The sequence below is a fragment of the Phyllobates terribilis genome, unplaced genomic scaffold, assembly GCF_046119375.1.
Source record: "Phyllobates terribilis strain yellow unplaced genomic scaffold, ASM4611937v1 Scaffold_4__5_contigs__length_816908805, whole genome shotgun sequence".
Taxonomy (NCBI): domain Eukaryota; kingdom Metazoa; phylum Chordata; class Amphibia; order Anura; family Dendrobatidae; genus Phyllobates; species Phyllobates terribilis.
In genome coordinates this window covers 748,065,568-748,090,993 of record NW_027362764.1, presented here as the reverse complement: position 1 = coordinate 748,090,993, position 25,426 = coordinate 748,065,568, and the positions used below count along the sequence as shown (strand labels likewise).

The 25,426-nt window shown below is 42.2% G+C and overlaps 1 protein-coding gene across 3 annotated transcripts in view; it reads right to left on the bottom strand.

The window, feature by feature from the left end:
• The window catches only part of ZHX2 (zinc fingers and homeoboxes 2), a 37,602-nt gene extending 12,575 nt beyond the window's left edge, over positions 1-25,027 (bottom strand). For 2 of the 3 annotated variants that reach the window (XM_073679840.1, XM_073679839.1), the window contains exons 1-2: positions 24,709-25,027; positions 4,879-4,955 (exon numbers count right to left, since the gene is read on the bottom strand). The gene's annotated coding sequence lies outside the window, so the exon portion shown is untranslated. Of the gene's footprint in view, positions 1-1,294; positions 1,374-4,878; positions 4,956-24,708 lie in introns of those variants that run through there. The other variant, XM_073679841.1, reaches the window with a different exon arrangement.
• Between the last annotated feature and the right edge of the window lie 399 nt (positions 25,028-25,426).

Genomic DNA, 25,426 nt, shown 5'->3' with positions numbered 1-25,426 from the left:
CCCCAGAGCTGCACTCACTATTCTGCTGGTGCAGTCACTTTGTACATACATTACATTACTGATCCTGTACTGATCCTGAGTTACCTCCTGTATTATACTCCAGAGCTGCACTCACTATTCTGCTGATGCAGTCACTGTGTACATACATTACATTACTGATCCTGTACTGATCCTGAGTTACATCCTGTATTATACCCCAGAGCTGCACTCACTATTCTGCTGGTGGAGTCACTGTGTACATACATTACATTACTGATCCTGTGTTACATCCTGTATTATACCCCAGAGCTGCACTCACTATTCTGCTGGTGCAGTCAGTGTGTACATACATTACTTATCCTGTACTGATCCTGAGTTACATCCTGTATTATACCCCAGAGCTGCACTCACTATTCTGCTGGTGCAGTCACTGTGTACATACATTACATTACTGATCCTGTACTGATCCTGAGTTACATCCTGCATTATACCCCAGAGCTGCACTCACTATTATGCTGGTGCAGTCACTGTGTACATACATTACTGATCCTGAGTTACATCCTGTATTATACTCCAGAGCTGCACTCACTATTCTGCTGGTGGAGTCACTGTACATACATTACATTACTGATCCTGTACTGATCCCGAGTTACATCCTGCATTATACCCCAGAGCTGCACTCACTATTCTGCTGGTGCAGTCACTGTGTACATACATTACTGATCCTGTACTGATCCTGAGTTACATCCTGTATTATACTCCAGAGCTGCACTCACTATTCTGCTGGTGCAGTCACTGTGTACATACATTACATTACTGATCCTGTACTGATCCTGAGTCACATCCTGTATTATACTCCAGAGCTGCACTCACTATTCTGCTGGTGCAGTCACTGTGTACATACATTACATTACTGATCCAGAACTGATCCCGAGTTACATCCTGTATTATACTCCAGAGCTGCACTCACTATTCTGCTGGTGCAGTCACTGTGTACATACATTACATTACTGATCCAGAACTGATCCTGAGTTACATCCTGTATTATACTCAAGAGCTGCACTCACTATTCTGCTAGCTTTAGTGGAGGCATGTTGTATATTCTATTCCCAATCCTCATAGGTTAAAGACCCCATACACAGTTAACAGTCGGCTGGGCTCCAACCCCTCCATACACAGGAACGTTCGCTGGGACGAGAGCTAAAAAGGACAAAGGATCGGCCAATGGAAACCCGAGGTGCTGAATTCTCTCTTCCCCGTTATCTTAAGTGTTTTGGACGATAATGTTTTTTCCTGAACTGTGGGGTTTTCTCACCAAGACTGTGAAGAATGTGCGAAACGCTTTGTATTCAAAACATGGAGATGGGAGCGTTGTCTGCACACACCCTGCATGTCCATCGCACACCGACCAGTGCTTGTATTTCCATGATGGTGATACGCCCCACCGCTCACACGCCCCACCGCTCACACGCCCCTGTGAAATTTCACTGCCAAGAGTGAGTGGTTACTTTGTGCAAAACTGCAAAAATATAAAAAAAATTCCAAAGTGAAGATATTAGATAAAAACGACTAGGAAGACGCAGATATTAGGACCCGTCTTCTGTAAGGTCTCAGGTTTTCTTCCTGGAAATCAGTAACAATCGGAATTGGGTTTTTAATCATCCTCCTTAGCAATAAAGCATGGTGATACACGGTCAGTGGGGATTAGATCACGACAGTTGTCATTTTTATTCAAAACTTTTACAGGAGGAACAACTGGTTCCTGAGAAATCCAATGGTGACAATTTTTGCCTGTCACCCAGTAAAATTCCTTTAATTCGAGATCAACAGGAGAACTCTATAGATAGTCCGGATTATTGGAAAGTCACGGAACTTATACAAGTAGAGAGAGAGTCTCCAGGGATGTTGGGGACATGTCTGGTAAAAGGAAGGGTGGAGGATGGCCTAGTGTCTAGCCATTGTTAGGAGCCCTTGCAACTGCAAAGACGGTGCCCCCGGGCCCCAAAAGACGGCGCCCCCGGGCCCCAAAAGACTTTGTGAAGTTTGGGGGGAGCCTTACAAATTTACCATAATTTACTGGAAAAATTGACACGCTGCACCTCTTTCCAAATTTGGCACATTCGACTCCTCTGCACTTTAGGTTGTGTCCAGAGTCCAAAGCCAGAGACAGCATTTTTTTGCAAGTTATTATGCACTCCGTTTAAGTCTTTAACCATGATAGATTAAAAGTTAAATATTTTTTTATTTTCCCAATTCTGTGGTTGCTGGATTTATCTCTCTAGAGTCATATACAGCCACCTGTCAAACGAGGATAGAAAAAGACTATGAAAAGTAAACTTTGTGCAGGTCGTATTTACAGACTGGCGAAACCACAAGGATGAATGTGCACGGCGTCACCCAGCAGCTGTGGTCTGGGCACAAGCGAGCACCGATGGTCACAGCAGCGAGCGGGCAAAGAGCAACACGTCAGCTGGGCCCAGGGTCCGGAAACCACAGGAATACATTTAGTAAAAAAAAAAAAAAAAAGGGAGGACCAACATAGGGTGGCGGGAAGGAAAAAAAATGCACCACGCCACGCTGTGCTAAAAAAGTACTTATATCAACCAGGGCAGTGAACGATTGTTAATTGCAGGAGGAGCACCGTCGCTTTCTGCCGCAGCAGCAATATTTAATGAAGCAGAATTAAGCCGAGAAAGTAGGCCACGGCCTAAGCGAGTGACTTGAGGAGCGTTTTATAGGTCCTGACAGGTCCAGAGTACAGTGACTGATATAATCTGCCTCCAGTCCAGTCTGGAGGATGTTCCCATCTACTCCTGTCAGATGTGCACAACAGTGATCTGCCCATACTGGTGTAAGGAGACCGCCCGCAGTGCTGCCGCAGCCCGCAGAGCCCGGTAATCTAAGACGACCCTTGCGTGAACACCAGGAGAGCAATTACCGAGGCCACGCTATTCCCAAGACAAGTGAGCAAAGGAAAAAAAAAAAGAAAAACTAAACCGCTTTTATAAATAATAATAATAAATAATAAATCATTTAAAGAAAAAAAAAAAAAAAAAAAGGGTTCACGATTGGATCCTTCCAAAAGTTGCCACACAGGCCACAGGTTGTGCACGCCATTGCAGATCACTCTAATCCAATTTAATGAAGCAAACCTGCAATACTAGACACGACCAATTAACAGGTGTGGCGCTGTTGCTGGACAAAAATCACTTTTTTTTTTCTTTAAAATTCCTTGAAAACCTGTTCAATGGCCTATTTGCAGGATATTCAATAACGACTGGAAAAAGTGGGGTCCCACCAGTCTTTCCGGATTGTTATACGGCAAACAGCCGGTGATCATAACAGTCTTCAAAGCATCCGCCTCTCTATCAATTTGGTGTATGTTACTCTACCACAATTTAGGCTAAATGGTCACTATTGTTTCAAACTTTGCGTAACTCAATTGTACAAGTGAATAGAAGAAGCTTTGTAATATATCTTGTCAGAGAAATAAGCTTCTTTCTCCACTTATCGTCTACCTCTGCCCGCCCCCCCCCCCCACTAAATTGTAGTATGATCCACTCTAGAAACCTGCTTAAAAACTGTCTAAGACAGAGCAAGACTGACTGCCATCTCACTGAGGAATCAGATTACAGCTCCTGTGTCTATGGAGAGGGAAGGAGCAGAGAGGCTCAGGAACATAGATTGTGCTGCTGCTTTCTAGTAAGTGTTTATCTCTTCCAGAAGCTGGATTCACAGCTACACTTCTCAGTACTGTTGCATAATGTCATCCACACAGCGGAGCAGGAATCCCTAATATCTGTGTCTGCTGTGTATAAAAATCATCATGGTGGCTAGTCTCCTCCCACTAGCTCAAAGACAACTGAAAACTAGAAAGCCTGAAAAGAAAAAAACAAAACAAACCTGAAGTGATAATTAAAAGGATATTCCCATCACCAAGATCCTATCCCAATATGTAGTAGGAATAATAATAATAAAAAATATTATTAGCAAATAACTCCAAATTAGAAATGTAGTATAGTTCTCCTGATAACTTATGTCACTTACCTCATGTGCAGGGCATTGCAATAGCTGAGGTATCCATGGTGATGACCAATCAGTGATCGTAACCATGGATGCCTCAGCTACTGCAATGCCCTGCACATGAGGTACGCGACATAGTGAATCAGAAAAACTATACATTTCTAATTGGAGGTTGCTGCTGCATATTGGGATATGATCATGGACATGTGAATACCCCTTTCCCCATCATTTTAAAAAGCGTCCTGAGTTTCAAGAATCTTTCATAGTCTGTTTTTCATTCTGTAACTTTTTGTACACTTTTAATCCTTATAAAAGAAGCTACAAAAATGCTTTTATATGTAGAGCGCCGTGGAAAAAGAATATTTGAACACACCGTAAAATGTGGTGTCAATACGGCCTAAAAGTAATTAAGTGAAATATCACAATATCGTTTTTTTTTTTTTTTTTTTTTTTAAGGGCTGTGTTCAGATGAGCATTTTTCATCCCCATTGTCTTCAGGACCCTGCAGATTCAATTCTGTATAATAGTCAGTCTGACCGATCTAAAAGTGAATTAGTCAGAAAATCCTCAAAATTGAAAAAACAAAGCGCTCATGCCGAAAAGTTAGATCTGTCAGGTGCAGGGATGACGCGTCCCCAATGCATCCTGCCGGGCACTGCTTCTTAGTCACTCTGCCGGGAAATTGCCATGACGTCACCAAGGCCGGCTGGAGTGACATCACACCGCTGCCCTGATGGAGGGCGGTGACCGGGGCACCCATCGCCTTATTGCAGCAGTTTAGAATCAATCACAATAGAAAAGGGTTTTCAAATTTCAAGTATTCCGCAAAATTCCAGAAAGTTTCCCCCTAAATAGAAGTGACTGAGGGGCACCTACCACGGACAGGACACCCTGGTTACGAGGGACGCCTCTTCTCAGACATGTCCAGCCACATTCTACAGCCCGATCACAACCTGGGAAAAAAAAAAGAAGTACATGAATTGAAACGTTCAATACAAGAAAACATCAGAAGGGAAGTGGATCCTACTAAACAAATGACGTCTATGGGAACGGAGATCCATTCTACTGCTTGGGCTCTGTTCACACATCTGTGCTCACATGCAGTTTGTCCATTTTGTTTTAGGTACGGACAAACCAAAGTGGTAGGCTGCATCAGTTAGGCAAATTGAAACTGAGGAGCCCCATAGATTATTATGGGTAATACCTAGGTTTGGAGAAAAAAAAATAATTAAATTGACCCTGCGGATCACTTATTCCGTTGGTAACCAAAACTGAACAGACAAATGGAATGTAAGGGAAATGTGAACAGGGCCTTAGGCGGTTTTATTAGGAATTTATCTACCCAACCCTAGAGTTTATCCCAAAGATTAGGAGGGGCTTCAGAGTCTAGCAGCCCATCACCCAAACTCAACATGCACATTAACATGGTCATTTTAATTGATTTATGCTGGGGGTTAACTTCTTACATTATGGGGTATGGAGTACAGTTGAGGCTATCTGGACAGACAAAATGTAAAAAAAAAAACAAACACAATACACAAACTCGCAAATATATATATATATAATTTTTTTTTTCATTCTTTAAAGAAGTTCAATAATATGTAAAAAAAAAAAAAAAAAAATGTAATCAAGTGCTTTTTTACACCAAGAACCTGACAATCAGATTACACGACGACCAAAAAAACATTTTTTTGGAAGTTTCTTTAAAGTCTCAAGACTTGCCATTAGCCACAAAGCTTGTAATACCGTTTTTTTTTTTGCCATTATATATTTTTAGAAAATTTAAAATTTTTTGTTTGCCATTGATCGGCATACCTAAACTTGTTTCATAAAAAAAAAAAAAAAAACATTACATATAATTTTTTTTAGAGGGTTGTGTGTTATTTGCGCACACATTCGAAATGAAACAGGACATCCCACGAAACTTTTCGCTGTCACCCAAGGACACACCATGTCAACCTGTGTGGTGTCTATTCCTATCCATCCTGTTCATCTAGATTGTTTTCCGGCTCTGCAGCCTGAAAGGGGAAAAAAAAAAAAAAAAAGTCATCTATACTGAAATAGAACTTACAAACCCTATGCAGATGCTTTCCATGGTCGGATTCAATCCGAGGGCCCCAGCAGTCATGCTAACCATGGTGCTGCCTTGATGGCTTGTATGGAGCTTTATATAAATTCATTTTTTCTCTTAAAATTTAAAAAAAAAAAAAAAAAAAGGACCACCAGCCACTGTTCTGCTCAGCAAAAAAGCAAATGAAGCCTGATGGAAAGTGTGAACAGGGCTTTTTGCTGCCCATACACCCAATACTTAGTCGTTTAGCCACGATTCCCATTTCCGACTCTATCCATACACATGCATGGCCGGCTCAGCTGAGCGAGCGCCAGGAACAAAAAGTATCGGCATTGCAATGCAATATGCCAATGATTTGGCCCCCTGATATATGTAAGGAGCCCCCCTAACATATATTCGAACTCAGCAGCCAAAATAGAAATGACAGATGTTTAGGTGTTAGATGTGCAAAGATAGAGAATAGATAGAAATGCTCATGAGATAAATAATTGAATGAAAAAAATGGCGTGGGGTCCCCTTATTTTTAAATAACCAGCTAAGGGAAAGAAGGCAGCTGGGGGCTGATATTAATAGGCTGGGAAGGTCCGTGGATATTGGTCCCTTCTCAGCCTAATAAGACCAGCCCTCAGCCGCCCCAGAAAGGGCGCATCCATTAGATGCTTAGCTCCGCTCTTTCCGATTGCCCTGGTGTGGTGGCAATCGGGTAATGGGTTTGTGGGGTTAATGTCAGCAGCTGTCGCTGACATCAAGCCCTGGGGTTAGTAATGGAGAGGTGTCTGTCAGACAACCCCCCATTACTAACCCTGTATTCAAAAGAAATAAACACACACAAAAGTCCTGTTATTTGTAAACATCACTCTCCAACAATTACCCTCTTTCACCCATTTATTACAATGAAAATAACCCACAACGGTCCACTGTAGTCCAAATGAAGGCCCCACGACGATCCCCGTCTTCGTCCAGTGTATGGAGCCCTGTTCAGAGAATGACTGGAGCAGCAGCCACTTCCGGTTCTCACGCTGCGCTCCGCGAGAACCGGCTCCTGTGATGAGCGGTGACGTCAGTAAGGTTACCGCAGTTTACAGCTTCCGGGTCACATGAGGGCAGAGCGAGAGCCAGAATGACCAGCGGTGACCTCAGTAAGGTTACCGCAGTTCACAGCCTCCGGGTCACATAAGGACAGCACGAGACCAGAATGATGAGCGGTGACGTCACAGGAGTTTAGGAGAGCTCGCTGCTGGGCGAACGATGGCCTCTATCTGTGTATGGGGCCCCATACCCTAAATAGGAGATGGGATGTAAGGTTTAGGCCCTGTTCATATCTCACTTCAAGGCACCGCCATTTGCCACATGCAAAAACTTTTCAGAACTTGTTTTTCTTGGGTGATTGGAATGTTTCAGATTTAGATAGCGGCACCTCCATCCCCCAACCTCTCCACCACATTCAGCCATTTGTCTGGTCTCTGATGTGTTAATTAGATGAAAGACTCTTTACCACTATAAAGACGGGTGAGGGTGAAGGATCCATTTTCTAAAAGAAAACCCCCACTGAAGTCAAGTGTGCATCCAGTCAGAACAGCTAAAAAAAACAAAACAAAAAGAAACATCCCTCACAGGCCCTAAGTCAAGGAGTCAATACCTCCGAAAAGAAAGACTAGGCCCCAATGTCCTAGACTGGCGGCCTGCCCCACAGCACATTAATGATCTCATTTAAAGTGTCCATACTTTATTTTTTAATAAAAGATCTGACTAGTTTTATAGATTTATTCTTCCTCTCGGCCCCTTGCCGCCTCTTAGACAGAGCGATATCTAAGTCTGCAGCAGAAGCTGGTCTGTGGCACATGGGGATTTTAAGCCGTCATTTTCCACTGCCGGGGAACAAGGCCTCAGATCTCCTCTTACATCAGTCTGTACAGACACCAAATCCCAACTGACAAGTGGCCCCAAGATCCGGCTGAGAAAATCTAAAACTTCTAAATATTCAGATTTTTCTCCACTGAAACCAAAAAGCAAAAGGGATTGGCTAGAGGCTTCATTGGGAAGAATGAGAATGTACGAGTTTTCTCCATTTTCTAGAAAAGATGTCCCCTACCCCACCCCAGTAAACTCAAAGGGTAAAAAATAAAAAAAAGCCGTAGATAGCAAATTTTTCGACTAAACATCTGTTTGTGTGTGGATGTGAGAACCCCATTTCAGAAGTCAGTCGCTAACATTTATGCTGCATGAGAGGTTACTGTCAGGGCGGATTCTTATGTTACGTTTTAGCAAAAATAATGCATTTTTTTCTGCAAGATAAAAAAAAAAAAAATTGCAGTCAGATCTTGACTTCAGAAGATATGAAATGCAGACAAATAATTTTTGCCATTCGTGGTCCTTGTCAATTCACCACCCCCCCCCCCCTCCAAAAAAATTGATTTTAAATAACTGTTATTTGTTATGCATGCTTTCAAAGTCTAAAAATAAAAAAGTTCAATGTGGAAAAAGATTAAAAAACAAAAACAAAAAAACAAAAAAAAACAAAAAAAAAAACACACAACTTCTAAATAATATATTTAATATTTTTCTTCTTTTTCCACATTGGGCTTTTAATTTTCAGACTTTGTAAAACAAGCATGACAAATAAAAAAAAAATAAAAAAAAAAAAAAACACTTTGCTTGAGGTTTCATTCCAATAGTAAATTAAACTTTCTAAAATTAATTTAAGAAAGAAAAAAAGTCTCATTAAGGCATCCAGACTCCATGCGTATTTTTGGTGTGTTTTTTTCTGCTTTTAACACATACACATTTGCGGCTATTCACATGACCAATTGGCCACAAAAAAAAAAAAAAACAACACCACATAGGTGCAGATCCGTTGAACCTATTCAAGTAAATGGGTCTATAAAAACAAAACAAAAAAAAACAAGTGGCACTTTGATACCATTCATTTGTCATCTGAGTTTTTTTTTCACACTGGGTAGGAGAAGCTCAGAATTTTTTTCTTGCACTAATAAAAATGGACATTGACCAAAAAAGAAAATAAATGGAAAAAAGAAAATAAATGGAAAAAAACAAATAGATTCCAGCAGACAAAGATGCTAAAAAAAACCCCAAAAACGAAAAGTTTGATAGAGGCCTAAAGCGGAGATAGGGAATGGTATGGTGTGACTGGTTGCCAATCTGTTTCCACCCTTACTTTCTGTGTCTTTAGCATAGTGACAATCCAGTACAAGACTATAGTCTCAGATCACACTTCCAACCTCCAGCTGAACGGACGCAGAACTGAGGACAGAACGCAACATGTGAACGTAGATAAAACAGAAGAATTTCCTTATTGGTTCTTTTCTCATTTTAGCCATCACTTCAAATAAATTTGAAGATAAAAACTTTTTGTGTTATCAGATCCCAGATCCAAGTAGTTTCGTGACCGCAATCAAAACTTCAATAAATTAGAAAAAAAAAAATATATATATATATATTTTTTTTTTCCACCCATGTGAAATATCAGACGCCCTAAATCGCGTCCTCCATACCTCCGAATCATCAGAGACCTCCCCCGACTAAATAGACGCTCACAGCAAGATAAAATTTCAGCTATTCCTGCAATCACGGCCGCTTCCCACAATGACCAGATTGCAGAGGCAGCTAATTTTAGGCTGAGAACAGGACTCCAGAAAATGACTAACCAGTACTCCGGCATGAACGGCGGTTGGAGGGGTTTTTTTTTTTTTTTTTTTTTTAAATAATTGATTAAAAAAAAAAGTTAGAACTAGCATAAAACCCATGTCTTGCTGCCTTAATTTTGAAACTGAACTAATGTTTGCATGATAGTGGTCCCATATGCAAACTCTGCCTAGAAAAAGTCCGGGAGATGGCACAAAATGTAAAAAACAAAACACTATAGTAAAAATAGCACAAAATTGATTATGCCCATCATACTAACTTCAGCCTTTTACTTTACTTTTTTATTTTCATTATAATTTATATAAACTCCAACACCAAAATTGCAATATCAAGGAAAAGTCGTAGAATTGAGGAAATTGCAGGATTTATAGACATGTTACTGATCTGCATATGGTGAAAAAAAATGGAAACCAGATTCTCAAAACATCTTAATTCATTCAGCATAAAATATGAGCGCCACGTGCAGAAATCCCGGCAATTACAGCCTCGCCTGATATCATAGGGGGCATTAATGGTCATCTGAGGGAGGTTCTGCCGTGTTGAATGTACTTGGGCAAATCGTCAAGATCCGCTGCTGGCAGCTCCCTTTGCAGTTTCTGACGGGATGGTAGTCAAGTCCAGAGACTCTGCAGGCCATGGTAGCACTAGCAACATGCGACCAGCCAGTGTGTTGAGAAACGGTTCATGAGACACATTGGAAAAATGGCCACACAACTGGTTCCACAATCAAATCAATGTAGCGCTGAGATGTTAGTGCACCTGGAATGAAGACTAGAAGGTCTGGCTGTTGTACATTATGCCATCCCACACCATAATTCCAGGAGTAGAACCAGTGTGATGTTCCCCAAGGAGGCCTCTTCATGGCATTGCCACATGGTCTCTAGTTTGAGATCAAAAGCTGGAATGGATCAATGGAGGTCTTCCCTCATCAGCGAGGCATCCTGCTTTTGTCTTAGATGCAGTGGCTGACAGTCTCCCGTATTGTCTCCCAGTGAGCAGCACATCTGGGACATCATTGGTCAGTGATTACACAGGAGCTGCCAGCAGCGGATCTTGATGATTAGCCCAAGTGCATTCAGCGCGGCAGAACCTTCCTCAGACGACCATTAATATCCTCAATGATAGCAGTCGAGGCTGGTAGTGCGGGGATTTCGGATTTCTGCACAAGGCTAATACTCCATATATCGAGATGTTTCGAAAAGGTTATTTCCATCATTTACATATCTGTATCATGTCTTCCCATCTTGTGATTTCAATGACTTTTCCTTCTTGGTGTTGCAATTTCAATGGTAAAGAATATTTTTTAGTAAAATATTGTATACAGAAGGAAACATCTAAAAAGGTGCTCTATAAATTTTCTAAACATTAAGCTGCAAAAAAACAAAACCCCAAAACATACTGGTTTTACATGCTTAAAAAAAATAAAATTATATAAATATTAATAATAAATGAACAAAGTAAATTGAAATAAAACAAAATGTAAAAAAAATATACACAAAAAAAAAACAAACAAAAAAACACGGCTTTAAGAGTAATAAAAAAACAAAAACCAAAAACACAAGACAAGCAGAAAGTCTAACAAACAGGATCTGGCCCACTAAACTTGACAAAGAAACTGAGCTTTGCACAGGAAATCACTTGACCATTGAACTGCGCTTTCATGCAGTGAATGCCAGTAAGGTCCCACATGACAAATCCGCTCACTGCCAGAGAAGACGGCATGACCATATGCTGCAGTTTCATTTAAGGCTGTGGAAAAATACTGATTAAACGCTTTTTTTTTTTTAGGGCCTCATTGACGGCACACTCATTAACTCCTGATCGCTGCACCATTTCAGGCCTAACTAGAAACCATTTTGAAATGCCAGCTTTGTTTTCATCAGGTCAAGCTCTGGTCTGAAGGGGTTAAGAAGAACTTCAGCTGCATCTGCTCTGACCACGACGCGCGTCGAAAGCAGCAGCCATTTTGTTTTTCCAACAGTTGCCTAAAAATTTCACGAGACTATAATTAGTCACAGCAGCCGAATAGATTATTCCATCAGGGACATCTCTGTTTGTTTCCTTTGCTGACAAATAGGAAAATTTAAAAAAAAAAAAAAAAAAAAAGGACTTAAAGATTACCAATTTTTGTTGCCAACAAGGACGTGGTGGGCATAACTCACTGAAGGTTGAGAGGCTAGGGGACGATCCTTAGTCAGTAGTATCGCGTAAATTGACAAGAGAAGGCACGAGGAGACTGACTGGTGCCGCCACCTGCTGACACTATAGCCAGATGCAAAGAGTGGCCATGAGATGGAGACGCCAACATTAGTGGTCACAATCCAACTTTTCCACAGTTTGGGGAGGGGTGGTCATCAACGGCCATCTAATATAGTGGAATTAGAAGACACTGTACACAGCTCTGTATGTAGGAGTAACATTAAGGCCAGGATTCAACTCAATTTTATGAGTTCAGGAAACTTTTTAAAAAAGGAGGATCCGTGTAGGCAATTGTTTCATCTGGTGTAAATGCCCCTGTTCACCTGAATCCGGCAATGTTTTCCTTTTGTTCCTGCTCCTCTCCGTTCCTGAGATATGGCCCCATCTTCCCAGTCTATAATTTTAGTCTATTTAGCCAACCAGGTGTGGTCCTCATGAACACGCCCACAAGGCATTACCAATCACACCCACTTGTCTAACAAGACAAGATTCATGTACCAGGAAGAGGGGGCCATATCTCAGGAACGGAAAGGTGTAGAAACAAAAGAAAAACATCGCCGGATTCAGGAGAACAGCGGCATTTACACCAGGGGAAAAAAAGATCCTCTTTTAATATACAGTTCTTACACAGATCTGCGATGTAGAAAACGGGACCACACACCTACTAAAGTGTTTATCAGATATTATACGTATATGTTTTGTCCTCAGAAATCAACAAGACTGACATCGTATACAGGTATAAGGATCAGCGGGGAAGCCTCAGCACAGACACCGCTTATCTCCTCTAATCCACAGCCAAGTAGATCTCCCACTATCTCCTCAGGCAATAACATCAGTGAGACCCTCATCCACTCCTGCAGATTTGAGGCAACGTGTCATTCTGGATTATGGGAAAGCCGAGTGTCAAGCTGTGAGAAGGCGGTGACGGCAGCCATTTTTGTTGGTCTCCAGCTTAGACACACATAGAAAGGAGGCAGCGTGTAAAAATGAGCTAATGACTCATGAAGATCTCGTGACGTCAGTCCTGGCAGGGGAGCAGCAACATCCCACAAAGACGAGCAGAGCCAGGCTTGTTCTATATGGAGCAAAAAAAGTCGTCCTCAGCACAAAGGAGGCCAAAAATTCCAGTAAAGAAACGTACCATATCAACCAGCAGAAGCGCTCCCGGCACAACGCCCGGCCAGACCCGCCGTATGCATCACCGACACGGGATCACACAGGGAGCTGGACAATTTCTGACAGGTCATAAAGGGACATTACAGAATCATCAGTGTTAGGCCTCATGCACATAACTGTATACGGGGCCCATATAGGAATTACAGAGGTAGCGCACTGTGGCCCATAACAGTGACATGCTTGGCCCCACTGACAGCCCTGTACTTGGGGGGGCACCAGGCCGCAGGGAGGTTATACGCATTACACCAAAAGTCGTATAAAATAGCCGATTTTGACCATAACGATCGGTCGTCGCCTGGTTTGGTGAAAAGAATGATAATTCGTTTTGAACAACGACGACCGAGTGACGAGCGTTCGTAATGGTTTAGAAACAGTCGGGCGTATGGGGGGATTTTTCAGTCAATTATAATCTGCACTGGCTGCATTATCAGGAGAAAAACAAAAAAATCCAACACTGATGTAGTCTGGAATATGTTTAGGGCCCAATGCCAATGAATGATCGGTCACCAGCTCATTTTTTACGTACGTACGTAGATTTAAGTGATGAAAAGAAATTTGGAAATTTATGCAAAGAAAACAAAAAATATAATTTGCTTTTGCCGCCATTTTCCAAGACCTATAACGTTTCATTTTTCAGGATATTGGGCTGTGTGAGGGATTATTTTTTGCGCCCTGAGAAGACGTGTTGATGTGTATATGTAGATAAATGTCTGCGTGTGTATAATATATGCATGTATATTTAGAATATATCGATATATAAAATGTGTGTATACGTGTGCAAATGTATAAGTGTGCATGTAATTCTGCACACACACACATATATATATTTATCTACATATACACGAGTATATTATAATGTGTATATGTAGATATGTTATATACATACACACTGTGTGTATAAATGTATGTATATTATATATATTAGATAGAGATATAATATATATATACACACACACGTACAAGTGAGCTGGTGAACAATCATTCGTACTTCTATATCTATACACAAGCGTATATTTTATGTATATATGTGGCCGTACAGACTGACCCATAGGGGCTTTATATAGTAACCATGTACATTATCTCCATTTCTCCGTCACTCATCGTCTGCTGTAGCAGAGCCAAAATGATCACGACTGCTCTACTTTACAGCAGCGTCTCCCAAGGCCTTTTCTTTGCTCCAGGCCAGCCTTTCCCTAATGGCGTTGCAGAGACATGCAAGACTGCGCAGACCTCGAAGGAGCGCTCAACCGAGCCTCTTCCAAGACAGGAAGTCCTCCCACCTGGGGGAAAGGTTGTCCACGCTTCATAGGTATCCTCATTCCCAGCAGCTTCTGAGACATCTGTGCCTTTCTGTAAAGATTCCGTGTACAGAACACAACAAAACGTGCACCTCCTCCATAACCCGATAACCAATGGTCTGAACGTCCTGCTAATCAAACATATCCTAAAAACATTTACAATCCCAAATTAGCAGATGAGCAACACCGGAATCCTTTTAAACAGCTCAATCTCTATTCTGTACCTAAACCGTGATGGGGCCCATCATACCGGACTGAGCATCTATATACAGAAACATGAACTTCCACCACATTTTATAAAGAAGCAATCGCGGCAGACTATTGGTACAATTTTGCTCAGTCTTGTTTCTAAGCTACAGAACATCAAAATTATTGGGCCTAATAGTCTAGCGGCAGATGAGGCCTAACAAGGGGACATCACAGAACCACGATCACCTGTGGCTCGACAGACATTGAGGTACATTCTGGTATCACAGTTTACTTAGTCCCATAAACAAAAATAGACAAGATGCCCTAGACTCAAATTTAAAAAGGAATCAACCATGTGTTTCTAATCCTGTACCCCCTTTTAAAGGGATGTGTGCCGGTTAGTCGTAAACTGGTTTACCAGCAGTTATCAGGACCTCCACCACCTTCAGGAGCTTCCCAGTCATCCTACAAGTAGCACAAATGTGCATCAGAGTCACTTTCATGGTTTCCAGGTATATATTCGCAGGTGGAATCTGCCCCCACCCCTGACTGAGAAGGGTTAATATAACTTGTATTTTACATTAAGTGCTCCCAACCCTTCACTTTACCCTCTAATCATCGCTTTGATACAAACGCCTTACAAAAACACTGTAAGGACCAATCAGCGAGCGCGGCATCCCCTCTAAAATGTTACGGTGCAAATTGCTTTTCATAAAGCCACTCAGCGAGCGACGGGGGGAATTGTTTAACAGATTACAGGATCGCGTCTCCGGCAATACCCAGTTTACATAAGAATAAATAGAGACGTCTGATACAATCAACGTATCAACAATCATAACAACTGCTGCTTTCCATTCACACCTTCCACAGAACAGAGGCCGCAGATAATAGCCGAAACCGGGTTCAGCAGTCAGGGACTCCAGACGCCGTCACTACAATAACGAGGAATGCCGAGATTTCATTTATATAATATCCTGGCTGTAATACACAAGTCATTTCAGCGTCGAGACATTTTAATCAGAATAAAAAAAAGGGATCAAAAAACGTAAAAAATTCAAAAGTTTTTCTTTTGAAACTCAGAACAAATGTACACCTTCTATGCCAAATAATAAAACTCTCAAAGTGCTCATGTTCATCTTCTCTCAACTTGGACAGTTCACTTTTTAGTGAGGAGTTTGCACTCTGTTATAAGCATAGTTGGACATTTTGAAGCCCTTTATGATCAGCGAGTTGCCCACCTGCATCCTTGCGGGCCCACCTGCATCCTTGCGGGCCCCAGATGAAAGAAAAGGTAGACCGAGCTTGTTGATTTTGGAGGTGTATTGGTCCGTTTGGGGGCAGATGTTGGGAGGACAGTAACTGGCATATTGGATTTCAACATGGCCCATCACATCCTGTGGGAAATTAAAGTCTAATCTATTCCTCTATCCACATTGAGAAATTATATTCATGCTCGGCCTGGAGCACATTTTGGGTAAATTCACACAGGTCGGATTATCTGTGGAGAATTTACAAGAACATGCAAGAAATAGTGGAAGATCTGCGTCAGAAACTGACCCCTCAAAACCACACATTGCATTTTTCATGAAGAACGCAGCACGTGGATGACATTTGTCCAAATGTAATCCACTGGAGGATAATTCATGCAATCTCCAGAATTCACACCGTGTGTAAACTTTCCCCACGATGGAGGAAACAAGCATTCGTGCTGATATCTAAAAGGCATGGCTGTATTCAGAAGTGAACCTTCCCTTTCTCCTCGAAACCAAAGACACTATTGTTTGCCTCCGAACCAATAGCCTCAAAAACATTTGTGCTGTCAGTTTGGGCCGCGAGAAGAATTGAGCCAAGAATTGCCGCCATAATAGATTAGAAAAAAAGGCAGACCATATTCTCTCATCACGAACAACCTCTTAACTATAATCTATGGTTTGACCTATAACACTCCTTGATCTTAACAAGTTGGTGTCTGTAATACCAGATCCTAAACCTTCAATATACCCCCCTTATAATATGATGGCTGACTCTGTAATGATAGTCAGATCTTGTCCAGACTGACCTCGAAAGCCAACGTGAACCTGATCCCATAACTTATCCTAGGCAGCCGGGTCGGCATGAGATGGGCAAGCCCTTCAGTGGACAGATGAAGTCCATAAGAGTATTGTCAATAGATAGCGGATGCCATTGTCCATACATTGATTTTGGCGTGTGCCTGATGGTGACCGGATCAGTGATCTCATTGACAAAGCTTCCTTCTGCCTTTAGTAATTGCAGCATTGCGGGCAACCCGCTTGCATCGACATGCCCAATGAGAAAAAGCCAATAATTTTGCAACATATAAAACATATAGCTTGCCAAAAAGTAATTAAAGTCAAAATATGATCTTGATTTAATCATATAATATCATTCTTGTAGGTAGCGTAAAATGCTTCAATACAGGTTTCTTTTTAAGATCCCTTTAAACCCCCAGCCTCCCTGTTGCCCGTAATGTCTATTCGCTGACAAACACTGCAGCATCAACTTCCCACAGCTCCAACTCTGCTATGTGCCCAGAATCTAATAAGTCACTGCAGTGCCGGAGCCTCGTAATTTAACGTAAGAAAAAGCCCGAGGAGAACGGCAACTGAGCGAGTTATTATTGGTTCTAACCTCAGGACTGAAGAAGTGAAGCACAAGCCATAGAGACTTTGGTTGGTTAAAGGCCCTTAAAATAATTTACACAAAATGCAAAATGGAGGGACATCAAAACAAACACTGGACACTTTCCAAAAATCACCACAAATTTAATGGGATCCAACCAGAAGGATTTGACTCTCGAGTTCAAACTGCTTTAACCTTCTTGACCTCTTCTTCAGGACAACTCCACAATGGGTCCTCAACCACCGGAAGCATCTGAATTTGTGATGGTGTAGGATTAAATTGACCTCTTTGACCCTCTATTGTTGGCACCAACCTGGACCTTTTGTGGTTGATTACTTTTTCATAAGGGCTTCCACAAAAGCAAGCTCTTGACAAGGCCCTAAAAAGACTCCTGTAGTTCAAAGCGGGCTACCTTCTACAACTTCCCACCATCGACCAAGAACAGTTTCATCAACAACAAAGGACTTATTAATTCTATCCATCAGTACTTCGCGGCTTAGAAGACTTGGTATAGAACGAGTGATATTTCTTAGTCTGAACAACGCTCCATCACAAGACAAAAATAGGCCAAAAAATATAGAACTCTAAACTTTTTGGATTTTTAGGCGTGTGAAAAATTCTAGACTATGGTAACGGACAGTGGTTAAATCTTTTTGGTCTTAGGCCAGCCATGCACATCAAATGGCTGACGGAAGAATTGTGCTTTGACTGATCATTCGGCCACCATGGCCAAACACAGGAGCGCTCTTCTGGCTGTTTGAATGCTCCTGTGTTCTTTATGAAAACGCCACTGACTGACACGTCGGCCGGTGGCGGCTCATCTTAGGGAAGGCAATGTGATCGGCAGTCCGAAATCGGACAAGTGTGTGGTAGTCATCTCCCCCAACCCCTCTATCAGTGTGCTCACTCAACATTAGTCAAATGTTTATGGGGGCGGGACTTTTAGTTTACGGACAACTTTACAGCTGAAGTGTTCAAACATGGCCTATCTGGATACAACAGGAAAAAGTCCAAATAGACGTTGAAGGCCAACCTCGTCCATGGACTTCCAACAGCACATGGTCATCTGAGAAGAAGCTGGACCAATGCAAGTCTTTCATTAAAAGGGGATCTTAGGCTTTATTCATACATAAGTACTTGTAGGACAAAACTAATAGGGTCTTCCAAGAAACAGAACAGGTGTCATTCAATTATCATTTTTCTTTGAAAGTTTCATTCCTGGTTTAGGCATACACACACCGATATGGGAATGAGGCCTTATTTTCAATCCATGTATTTCCTACTCAAGAAGTAATTGGTACCAAGAGAGAAAAATAAAACCATCTAGGTTTTTATTTTTTTTATAGGTGGTGAAAAACTACAATTTTTCTAATAGAAACAGTTTTAGGGAAAGCTCCAAGTTTGGGGAGCTTTTTGTTTCCTGAAGTAGTTTTGCAATGTTTTTGGAAGAGTTTTTTTTTCCAGCCTTCACATTGGACAGTGCATAGTTTGGAGTGGATTCCATGAGGAGCCATTTCAAAGTAGTAACATCCACTTTCTTTTTTTCCCTACTAGGCATTTCTTAAGGCTTGATACATCTGAAGGCCAAATGGCCTTCACAATGGAAATAAATAGGAAGAGTTTTTTCAACTCTTTTTTAAACCCACTCCCAAAGAAAAAAAACCCCCAAAAAAACTGTATGTAGATACCTTCAGAATGTTCCTTCAAAAAGTTCTTGGCTTGAAGAATAAAGTAATACAAGGTCACATATCGCACCATTATCTGAATGTTGAGCAGCAGAGGAAACTACTTGGGTATAATGGACATTTTGATTCTACAACCCAACGCTCTAACATTTTCCAAGCTGGTCGTGATGATGGTGATACTCCACCAGATGCCGCTTCAGAATACAGAATTTCTAGTCCATAAAGAACCTCTATAGGTTTCCATAACTCGGTCAAGCTTAAAGTTTTTTCTTCACACCATGGCAGGCACGCTAAGGAAGGAAGACTTTCACGTGAGGTTAGGTCTGTCTGTCAGATTCTCTGTACTGGGAACTAAAAACTTTACTAACCACAAAAATAGTTTTGCGATGAGTTAACGACTGACTTATCACAGCAAATATCTTGAATCTAACCTGGTCTACGAGTCTGCCATAACAGAACGGATCCAGGCACGTAAAGCAACGCCTCCATAGCGGTCAGCCTAGTGTGGCCGACACCTATACTTTGTGTATGGTCTATTTTGGGTCCATTGCTGTAGGGCGAGAAGGTAAGAATGGTTTATACAGAAAAACTGACCACATCCTTCACCATGGACAGGATATACTACAAAGTTCTGAACTTGCTTTTCTCACTCGGACACCTATAGTAGGGCCCAACACTGGACAGACTGGAGCCTCCACATGTGTACAACATGGCTGCCATTGTAAAGCCAGCAGCCCCACTTGTTTCGCTATTCACAGTGAAATCCATGATTACCGTCCATCTTGGTGTTGATTTATGCCCATAAAATCTGCTCTGCAGTGATTCAACATCCCACGTGAAAACTCGGTCACCAGACGTTATGGAAGACATTTATCATTGCATTTGAGCCCAAAATTCGAGACAATTTGCAACCTTTCGCCATCAGAAATTACTATGCCAAATGTATCAATGTTTTATGTAATTCTTTTTTTACAATTTAGTCAATGTGGTTAACCTTTTTGGTGGGAAGTGACATTTATACATAAGTTGCAAAAACTCCACTCAAAAAAACAAACAAAAAACCCTCCAAAAACTTAATAGGTCGAAGTCGTCCTCAAACCAAAATATATTTAGGTTGCAACTATTTTAAACCATGGATAGTCACAATTTGCGCAAAATTCTACATTAACGTGCAACATTTGATACACTGGTCTCAGGCTCTTATGTAATATAGGAAAATAATAAATATGCTTAAAAGGGTCTTCCAAGCTTGGGATTCAAGTCTGCAGTCCCTCCGCAGACTTGTGCGAACTGCCAGGATTCTTCGGTGCTGGGAGCGGATGGGCACATGAACCACAAGTATGGGATTTGCTTACATGCAGACTAGACTTGCTTGGCTTCGCTCAATGCAAGTGATTGAGTGCGGCCAAACACGTCTAGTTGGAACGTGGCCAAAAGTATGTAAATCACATACTTGCAGCCACATGAACGCCCGCTCCCAGAACCAGAGAATCCTGAGAGCGCACAATGTGAGAATTCACAAGTCTGTAGTCACAAGAGTGACTACCAACTTGAGCCCCAAGCCTCGACAACCCCATTAAATATTTTCACTGGCATAATTTGAGCCAAATTTATCATTAAAGTGGGATAAATATGGAGTTGAAGTGAGTAGACTAAAGGCTTGGCACAAGTTAAATGCACATAAAAAAAAAGTATGTCTTAATACAGGTAATGTCATTCTGGCCTGGTCAACAAAAGGAAGGGCTAAACATGACAGGAAGTATATTTTATTTTTTTCAGTTCTATTCTCTCACGTCTGTCTTATTCATAGAGACTTAAGCGGGTTGCCCAGGTTTGGGATAAAAATCTGAATCCTCACAGCGCGCACACCGTCAGGATTCCCCGATTTGCATACATGCGGTTACATGCCGACTAGAAGTGTCTAGCCTTGCTCAATTCACTTATATTCAAAGAGGCTGTGCACGTCTAGTCAGCATGTGGCCGGAAGTATTAAAGTTGCATAGCTGCGGTCACGAGATCCTCCGCTCTCGCCACTAACACTGGAAAATCCTGACAGCGTGCGATGTGCACACTATAAGGATCCAGAAATGTTCTTCCAAACCTGGACAACCCCATTAATCCACTGCAAATTCTCGATTAGGCACCAGACTAAGAACAAACAATAAGCGAGAAGAAAAAGCACAAATTAATTCTTCACGCAGTAATTCTGTTGTGAAAAAGTCACAGATTTTCACCTCTGTATATGATGGGTGAATTCATTCCAGGACACAAATCGCAGGAGAATATATCAAATCTGGTCTCGGCCTACAGGTTTTCATGGTTTGTCCATGTTTCTAGGGAAATTGGGTGACAACTACAGTATCCACAAGAGTTGTCACCCAGATTTTCAGAGTCCTGAAGGTTACGTCTGCCCACAATACATCCTTCTTTCCCTGAACATGGAGTAACTACAGAGATTTACTTCTTACAAGTCAGGGATAGTTAGGTGGCCAAATTATTTCTAGGCCCTAGGCCTGTGCCACACTTTCGACGGAGGATGATGTGCAGGTCCCTCCAGCTCAACAGGCGTAGATGAAGATGTTAAATGCGGGTCAAAGACCCAATGTTGGTCAGGACATAATGGTCCGTATTCTGACTGCGCATTTCGGAAGTGTGAACGAAACCTTATTTCACCCTTCTGTGTGCATCTCCTTTGAAAGCACCCTTTAAAGTTTAAAGGCCTATTCACATGTCTTTTTTTTCACTTGAACCAATGGCTCACAAAAATTAAAAATAAATCAGAGTACTGTCCAATCTTGTCTTTTATGGACAGATAGCTGGGAGAAGCTTGGGAAACCCTATATTGGGCCACATCATGAAAGGAACGATGGATGGTGAGAAAAGGACATATGGAAAGAAGAACTTTTTTTTTTGTGTGTGTCTGTGGCACACTGGTGAATAGCAATCAAAGGCAAATACATACATCATTGTGTTTACACACAAACTTTGCACAATTTGCCGCTAAGTGCTTACACCATGTTTAGGAGTATTTTACGGCATAACAAAAAAATGACAAGAAAATGAGGATATTAGATTGGTGTGAAGTATATAAATGCATTTCTAAGTAGAAGACGGGAAAAAAAAGTTGCGTATTCTAGACGACAGGTCTCAGCTGTGTGAAGGAAAACGGCACCGAATACATTGATGTCATAAACGTTTAACACGCAGAAAAAGTCGCAATTTGAGCAGAATTCTACATTAACGTGCGACATTTGGCACATTGGTCTCGCCCTCTAATATTGGGAAGTGTACTAGTTAATATGCAGAAAAAGACAATTTGCGCAAAAATTCTGCACTGACGCGAGACATTTAACACTCTGGTCGACGGCTTTTACAGGACATTGGGAAGTGCTGCGTGACTTTCTCCAAATTTATCATTAAGGTGCAACATTTAACAAAAATGTACACCCAGGATTTGATGAAATTACACCATTTTTGATAGACGGGGGCCTTAATACTCTAATCAGGATGCCAGAATATACATTTAAAGAGACCCATATTGACGTGTTATACATTTATTTGCATTATCCCATTACATCCAGTTAACTGATTTAAACCGTGACAAGTCCAAGCCCAGGATTCCCACCGCTCAGCACTGGGCAAACAAAAGCCCCCAGGAAACACTTGACTACAACAGGGCCCCTCTAACAACTTTGAAGCAATGTAATCAGGTGGAGCAGCATTACAGCAAATCACTCCTGCACTTCCTACACTCAGCTGCACTCACATCTCATTCATCTATCATTGGAGGGAGGGGGGAAACTAAAATACATTACCCCCAGTGATCCCAGCAGGGGCCCAACTGCTGATCAAACAGATTGGGAGGGGTCAACAATAGAGCTGCATTGGGCTGGGGGGCTGGAGAGAGGATGGGCTCACCATGTCAATTATATGGGATTAGTAAAAAGAAGGGGCAGAGTTACAAGATGCTCCAAAGTTTTCTCAAGCACCTTGTGTTTCTTCTGTCAAGTACTAATATTGTTATAGCAGGTCGGGTTATTAAAGGGACCAACCATGACCAAGGAGCATGCAATTTAAAAAAAAAAAAATAAAAAAATAAAAATGTCTGCCATACGTTAGGAGTCAGTCTACAACTTATATGGAACATACATACATATATATATATATATATATATATATATATATATATATTTTTTTTTTATTACACACATATACTCTGGTGTGGAATCTGCATTGTACTTCACACCTATACACTCAAGGACTTGTGAAAAGGATTCTGCTATGGAGCAGGTCAGGGGGTGCCCAGCAGGCTCAGGGGGCCATGCCCCATACCTACAGGGCAGGTCCTGGCTGTGTGTACAGCCGGCATTTACAAACAAGCGTCTACAGTTTAAAAATTAAAAACATTCAGGATTAGCGTGGCTGTAAAAGGTCTGATCTCTAAACATGTAAAGTTATTTAACTTATACAATAAAAAGTAAAAAGTTAAGGAAAGTTAACACTGCTATTCTTTTTGGTTGCAACCCCTCCCTCAAGGTGTCATATATACCCCAAATTGGTACCGATAAAAACTTCATCTTGCCTCACAAATAAAACCACAATCTCACACCGTCCCATTGACAGCAAAATTAAACTCATTCGGGCCTCAAAATGGCAGATTTAGTTTTTTTGGTTTTTTTTAAATACAAAATTGCAGAAAATTTTAAACCACTAAAATAAAAAAATGTAAATATATATAGTTTTGTATCGCTGTAAAGTGCGCTGACCTGCAGAATAAGGTCACTGGGCCATTTCTGGTGCCCAATGAGCAGTGTAAAAATTAAACCCCAAAACAAAGGCAGATTTGCATTGTTTTGTTTTCAGTAAATTATATGAAAAAGTAAATATTTAAAAAAAATGAGCCCCATGTTGATAGAAAATAAAAAGTTATGGATCTTGGAATAAGAGATGGGGAAAAAAGTGAAAAGGCCAGCTGCATCCTGAAGGGGTTAATCTGTAGCTTTGTAGAACTGCAGCATGAAGTTGCGTCAAGTGCCAGGCTCGGCTCTGCTACATCCACTATGACACTGCAGAGTTGTGGGGAGCTGGTGAAGTTTTGGAGGCAGCTCCTCCTCCCCAGGACTTGTGAGGCTCCTCTTGGACTCAGCCCCCGGTGAGATCTGCTCGCCATGGTGGTGGTGTTGCTCCTCTCCTCTCCCTCCCTGCAGTTGGGGGTGGAGGGGGGGAGCTGCACCGCGTCACTCTTTCTGCAACCACATCACTAGCAAACAATCCGAACATTTGGGGGGCTCACTCATCCCCCCTCCCTGCCGATCCTCCAATTGTAAACTTTCCCAGGCTGAGCCGATGGCAGCAGGCGCAGCGGTGATGAGAGCAGAGCGCTGAGCTCTCAGCAGCCTCTACGTAACGCCCTATCGAAAGAGGACGCCATATTTTCTGTCGCTTATGTCGACATAGAGAAACGTAGATCGGCTTTTACTGCCGATCAGAAGTGATCCCCGCGATCGGATCGGAGGCAAAGTTGTACCCGATTCTGTGTAGGGTGACAATAACCCGCGTGGAGCCCCCAGATTTGTCCCCACCCCCACCCATCAAGCGCTGCTTCTTCTGCCTCCCCACTCCCCTCCAGCCGTGACCCACTCACTAAACACGCGGGAGCTGCTAAAGTTAGATCGGTGACCTGATCCGATCTCTCACGTGTCAGTGAACTCGTGTCGGGCACCGTGCACACACGCCTCCCCTCCCCCGGTTGCTCGGTGCTGCACTCAGCCAGGAAGTTTCTTACCTGCGGCGGCCGCGATGGAACGTTGGCAGCAACAATGTATCAGCAGCGATAGAACGTTCGGAAGCGCAACGTTCTATCGATCCCCCCCCGACACTGCACAGGAGCGGAGCAAAAAATCCTCGATCAGTGGGGAATCTACGCCAAAACCCACATGATCTGTAACGTCAGCAGACGTATTTGCATACGATACCACCCGCACTTCACCCTGGATCGTAGCTCAGTTCTTGCGCAAAGTTGCGCACTGGTGATTTGCATTGAGCTCCCATTGTGAGGAGGGGAAGGAAAAGGAGGGGAGGGGGATCGCTGGGCGTAACCTGCCCTATTAACAGGGTGTTTATTGTAATGGATCTCATTCCTGGCCGGATCGTTGCATATTAAGTACCCAGATCTGCTCAGCACTTTACTGGGAGGAATAAGCTGGAAGGAAAAAAAATAATAAATAAATAAAAAAGTTCAAGGTGTTAAGAATGAGAGCAGCAAACTGTTGATCCCGACCACGTGTGAGAGCTGAGAGGGTGGGTAGAGGGGGAACACATGGCACACAATGCCCATCTGCTTAGCAGAGCGAGAGAGCTCAGCCCCCCCGGGAGATGAGGGGTTAAACAAACTCACATGTCAAAAGGGGATGGAGCAAAGCATGCTTGGGGCACCACGTGATCTGCCTGGCTTGTTTACTGAGGCTGCTGCCTGGTTGGCAGGGGGTTAAAATCTCCTGAGC